This window comes from Artibeus jamaicensis, unplaced genomic scaffold, assembly GCF_021234435.1.
Source record: "Artibeus jamaicensis isolate MK-2021 breed Jamaican fruit bat unplaced genomic scaffold, CSHL_Jam_final contig_391, whole genome shotgun sequence".
In the NCBI taxonomy this organism is placed as follows: domain Eukaryota; kingdom Metazoa; phylum Chordata; class Mammalia; order Chiroptera; family Phyllostomidae; genus Artibeus; species Artibeus jamaicensis.
Window position 1 is genome coordinate 20,149,889 of NW_026521814.1, and position 5,913 is coordinate 20,155,801.

Here is a 5,913-nt window from a genome sequence, read left to right on the forward strand (position 1 = left end):
TAAGTTTTTATTGTAATTTTCCCATTACTATTCAGTCTCCTTAAACCCCCTCCCCACCACAATCACCACACTGTTGTCCATGTCCATGAGACCTTTTTCCTTTTTGCCCAATCCCTCCACTCCCTCGACTCCCTACCCTTCGTTGTTATATTGCTCTGTATCTATGAGCCTGTCTCTATTTTGCTTGTTGGTTTAGTTTGTTCATGAGATTCCACATATGAGTGAAATCATATGGTATTTGTCTTTCTCAGACTGATTTCACTTAGTCTAATGTTCTCCAGGCCCATCCATGATGTTGCATAGAGTAAAATGCTCTTCTTTTTTTTTTATTGCTGAGTAGTATTCCATTGTGTAAATGTTCCATAGTTATTTTATCCACTTACCTATTGATGGACACTTGGGCAGCTTAGTGTCCTATTTAATATGAAGTAAATTTATGTCAAATATTCCTACTATGAGTTAGTGTGTAGATGATTTTATTTTTTCCATTTAAAATAATGTAATACATCTATATTGAGTACCTGCCAGAAGGAAAGAAATATGTTAGTTCCCAGGGGTTTTCAAATTGTGGTAGAGATTAAGAAATCATTATATATTTAAGTAAATTGTCAAGGTGGAAAAAAAGAGAAAAACCTCTCATTTTTTAGCAGAAGGTATATATGAAAGAAATGGGGACCCACAGAAATCTTGCTTTATTAGAACTTGCACACACATTTGCTGTTTCCAAGGACTTCATATCTTGTAAACCAGTTGAATTGTACATTTCAAGAGTAGAATTGTACATTTAAAGAAATGACTACAGGTGTAATTGGTTTCATAAACTAACTTCCCTTCCACTTGAAATACTAAACTGTCCATCCAAAACTACAATTAGCCATTTGTGAAAGAATTCTAACAGAACCCTTTCAAATATCACTATAAAATTTTATTTTGCAAAATAAGTGATTATTTACATTGCCAAAAGCAATGTATTTTTCTGAGAAGGTTTCACAAAACACTATTCTTAACATGCTTATTTCTGTCATACATATTCAGAAGTTATAACTATTCTGAAGTTTGTTCTTACTTTGCTGTTAACATTTTTAATCTACAAAATTTCATTAGGACTTTTCAGACTGGAAACATGTAAGTCTGGAGACTGACCTGGCTCTAGGGACAAGTTGCACTGTCAGTATTTGACAGAGTGAATTGTGTTCTGATACCACTTTAAGAATAAGAATCTGTACTAGAGAAACATACTGTTAAGGCTAAGAAGATATTCACTAGGGAAGGATTTTAAGGAATAATTCTCTTCCCATAGACCATATTGGAGACACAGTATTGACTTTATTGAGGGCAGAATTTGAGACTCATCTTTTTATACAAACTCTATCTGATCATTCACTCTTAATTATTTGGCATTTATATATGTTTTTATTAATTATTCATGTAATGTTTACTATGAAACCATTAAACATGCAAAAGAATCTCAAGAACAGTGTAAATGAACAAGCAAAACAGTGATAGATACAGAAAACAGAGGTATGGTTGCTAGGGAATGGGGTTTGGGAGACTGGGTGTAAAAAGGGAAGGGATTCAGAAGTATGGATTGGTTGTTATAAAACAGTCATGGGCCTGGCTGGTGTAGCTCAGTGGATTGAGCACGGGCCTGCGAACCAGACAATCTCGGTTTGATTCCCAGTCAGGGCACATGCCTGCGTTGCAGGCCGGTTCCCTGCAGGCCAGTTCCCAGCAGGGGATGCACGAAAGGCAAAAGGCAACCATGCATTGATGTTTCTCTCCCTCTCTCCTTCCCTTCCCTTCTAAAGATAAATAAAAAAATCTTAAAACAGTCATGGGTATACAAAGTACAGCATAAGAAATATAGTTAATAATGTAATAACTGCATATGATTCTAGCTGGGTACCGAAAATATCAGGGGGAACATTTTTTAAAGCATATGATTGTCTAGCCATTGTGCTGTACACCTGAATCTAATATAAAATAACATTGAATGTAAACTGTAATTGAAAAAATTTAAGAAAACAGTATCGTATTATAAAAATACATTTTCCCACTAGTAGTGCATGAGTGACCATGGATTGGGAACCTGAACTTGATTAAAGAATGAGAGCAACAATGGAATAAAAAATATTTTTTCAAACCATGGTGTAAGGCTGATTTATAGAGAGACATGCAGTTAGAAAATTTCTGTGTCTGGTACTTATTACAGTCATTGGGAGTCATAAAATCTTACATTTGTAAATTATGTAACACTTTAGATATTAATGTAGAGGTTAAATAAAGTTAGTACTCACGCTCAAAGAAACAAAGCAGGCAGGACAGAGAGAGTCTGAGATCATTTTTTGTTTGGATATAGCAAAAAAAGTGACCAAAGAATTTGGAGTCTTTCAACAAAAAATGTACACTTTCAGTATTCTGTGGTTAATTCTCTTTTCTTTCTGCTCAACACTGACTTTTATATGGATTCAACCACTACTACCCCACCTTTCTCACTGATGGCAGCCAAAGAGAGTGGACTGGATTGCACATGAGTGAACAATGACAACTTCACTGTACTCATCAGTGGGGGTGGTAGATGCCATTGAGTGAGCATGTGTATTGCGTGGCTGTTACATTCAAAATGACTGAACAACAACAAAAAAAAACAAACAAAATGACTGAACAAGTAGAGCGACATATCTGCTTGAAATTTTACATTAAGCTTGAACATTCCTCCATGGAAACTATTTGGGTGATTCAGAAGGCCACAGCTAAGGACAACTGATGATTGCCATCTTCATTACAAGAATGCTCCCGCTCATGCATCATGTCTTGTGCAGAGTTTCACAAATTACCCAGGTGATTCAACTTCTCTACAGCCCAGATTTAGCACCCTGTGACTTATGTTTCCCGCCCCCCGCCAACTAAAATCACCTCTGAAAGAGAAGAGATTTCAGACCATCAAAGAGATTCAGGATAATACAACGGGGCAGCTGATGGTAATTGGGAGAACTGTGTGAGGTCCCAAGGTGCCTACTTTGAAGGGGACTGAGGCATCATTGTCCTGTGTACCATGTTTCTTGTATCTTCTTCAACAAAAATCTGTATTTTTCATATGACATGGCTGGATACCTTCTGGACAGAACTCATACCTTTGTGGAACTTCCCTTTCTGTTAAAATACACATCATGTTTTTAATTAAAATATGCAAACTAAACCATAATTCTATAAGAATTGTTTCCATCAAATCACAGTTAAATTTTAATTATACTTAATTATAAAATTTCAAGTATTTCCTAATGGGTCCAAACTACTTTTCATAGGTATTAACTTGTTAAAGTCCATGTTTAATATTAATATCTTTCCACTTCCTTTGGCTCTTTGGGACTAGCCTAAATACAGCAACACTGTCTCCACCTGAATCTGGCATTAATTCCATTTGTAGGGATTTCTAGCAGCATGTGCAGGTTTCTCAGGAACAAAAAAGTCCTCCTGTTTAGCTTCATGTTTCAATGATGTCTCTTATTCTGTTAGTGGGAAGGGAAGGGAAGGGAAGGGAAGGGAAGGGAAGGGAAGGGAAGGGAAGGGAAGGGAAGGGAAGGGAAGGGAAGGGAAGGGAAGGGAAGGGAAGGGAAGGGAAGGGAAGGGAGGAAGGGAAGGGAAGGGAAGGGAGGAGAAGGGAAGGAAAGGGAGGAGAAGAGAGAAGGAAGGAAAGAAAGAAATGAAATGGGAAATTTCCATTAAGAGAAAATACCTTAAGAACATGTACAATGTTTCATTGAGAAATGTATTTAAAAAGGTCTTTGGAATTCAGAGCAAGAAGAAATAGTAATGTCATCTTTGTGCTTTATCCATTCCTTATATTGCCTACTTCCTGGAGTCTACAATGCTTCTCTTTTATGACTTGACCAACTAATTGAATAGAAAATAAATCAATTAAGTAGTGAAAAGAAAGATTGCACGATATGAATAATAATTGCATGTAATTCTGAAATTAGATCTCTCTATTTTACAGATCTTAGAAATACATTATAAAATCCTAGGATTTTACTTAATCTTTTGATTAGGCCTTGGGCCAAGGGCTTGTTAACAACAGCAGCTGTTGTGAATCCAAATGCAATCTATCCTAAAGTACTTTTACTTTTTGTGATTTGCCGTGATACCTTTTTTGATGAAGAGGAAGTTTTTCCCCTTTTCTTTTCCCTGCAGCCCAAATTAACAATTGTTGGTGCTGAGATGCAAGATGGCAGCCAGTAAGAGACTCATGAAGAAGCCTGAGGAAATTCGCAAATGTGGAATGAAAAACTTCCTTAATATTGAGGAAGTTAATTTATTGACTTGCCAACGGCTTATTGTACTTAAGAACCCACCATATAACAAAGGGAACTTTCCAATCGAAACAAAACTTTCCAGCAGAGAATCCATTCAAACCACTGAAGATCACATTCAAAAGAAAGATCTACCACCCTAACGCCGATGAAAAGGGGCAGATCTGTCTGCCGGTAATTAGTTCTGAAAACTGGAAGCTCTCAGCCAAACCTGTCCAAGCAATCCAGTCCCTGATAGCATTGGTGGATGACCCGTTTGGACTGACCTATTTGAAAAATACTCTAAAGACTGTAAACTATTCTGTAAGAATGCTGAAGAGTTTACACAGAAATAGTTGAAAAGTGGCCTGTGGACTAAAATGTGCTGGGTTAGATTCTAGCGAATGTGAGTAGAGATGTCCCGCCCCCCGTAGTGCATTCCGACACCCCGCAAAGCAGGACTCTGTGGAAAATTAACACGTTCCATTACTTCGAGTTCCACTTGCTAACTTTCTACAGGTTTCTTAATCAAAACTGGTCTAGATAATCTGTAAAAAAAGGGGATAAAAATGTTAAGGTATTCCAAAAATAAATTGCTGGTCCTGAATGATGTTCTGCTACAGTTAGGGAGAAAGGCAGGAAATGAGCTTTACTAGGTAAACACCTGACATGATGAAGCTCATTTTCTTATGAATTATGCTAAAGGAAGGGAAATGATTAACTTAGAACAAACACATGTCCAAAACAGCAATGATTTTTTTTTGCAAAATTGTTATGGGAAAACTCACTCCTCTTCACCTTATATGAGAAGGGTAGAAAAGTGAGGATATTTTACAAATATTTTCACCTGATAAACATGAAGCATTAAATCGAATGTATTATAGTTAATATGCAAAGAACCTAAATAAAAACCCACACACTGCTTGTTTGGTGTTAAAGATTTTCTTTATTTATTTTTAGGGAGAGGGGGAGAGAGACAGAGACATCCATGTGGGAGAAATGTTTCCTCTCTCATGGCCCAACTGGGGACCTGGCTGGCAACCCCAGCACCTGCCAGGACCGGGACTCCCAAACGGTGACCTTTCAGTTTATTAGCTGGCACTCAATTATCTGAGTCACATCGGCAGGACTGTTTGGTGTTAATTTTAAAGAATATCCCCCCAAAGGAGCTGTTATAAAGAGCTCTACACTAATGCATGCTATATGCTTTTGCTACCTAATTTGTCCACTGAAGAGGCTTGTGCTTTTCTGCAGAGCACATTACCTCCCCTGTGTAATTAATCATGTGTAATAATGACAGATGTCGGATTTAATGGTACTTGAGATCCTATTCAATTCTGACATTTTATGATTTGTGAAATATTCGATGTTTTACATATATATAATTTTTATTTTTAATTATAGTAAAAAGTATACAATTTTAATTTTAACTCTTAAGTAATGTTAATTATTTCAGTAATATTAATATTCACATTGTTTTATAGCAGGTCACCAGAACTTATATTCTTGCAAGGCTAACAACTCTATACCCATTAAACAACAATTTATTTCCTCCTTTTTCTAAGCCCCTGGTGACTACCATTCTAGATTCTATTTCTGTGAATCTGTCTTTTTGTGATTACTT

At 36.6% G+C, this 5,913-nt stretch overlaps 1 pseudogene; it reads left to right on the forward strand.

Moving 5' to 3' along the window:
* The first annotated feature begins 4,225 nt into the window (after positions 1-4,225).
* LOC119054163 (ubiquitin-conjugating enzyme E2 L3-like) lies at positions 4,226-4,645 on the forward strand (annotated as a pseudogene).
* Positions 4,646-5,913: the final 1,268 nt, after the last annotated feature.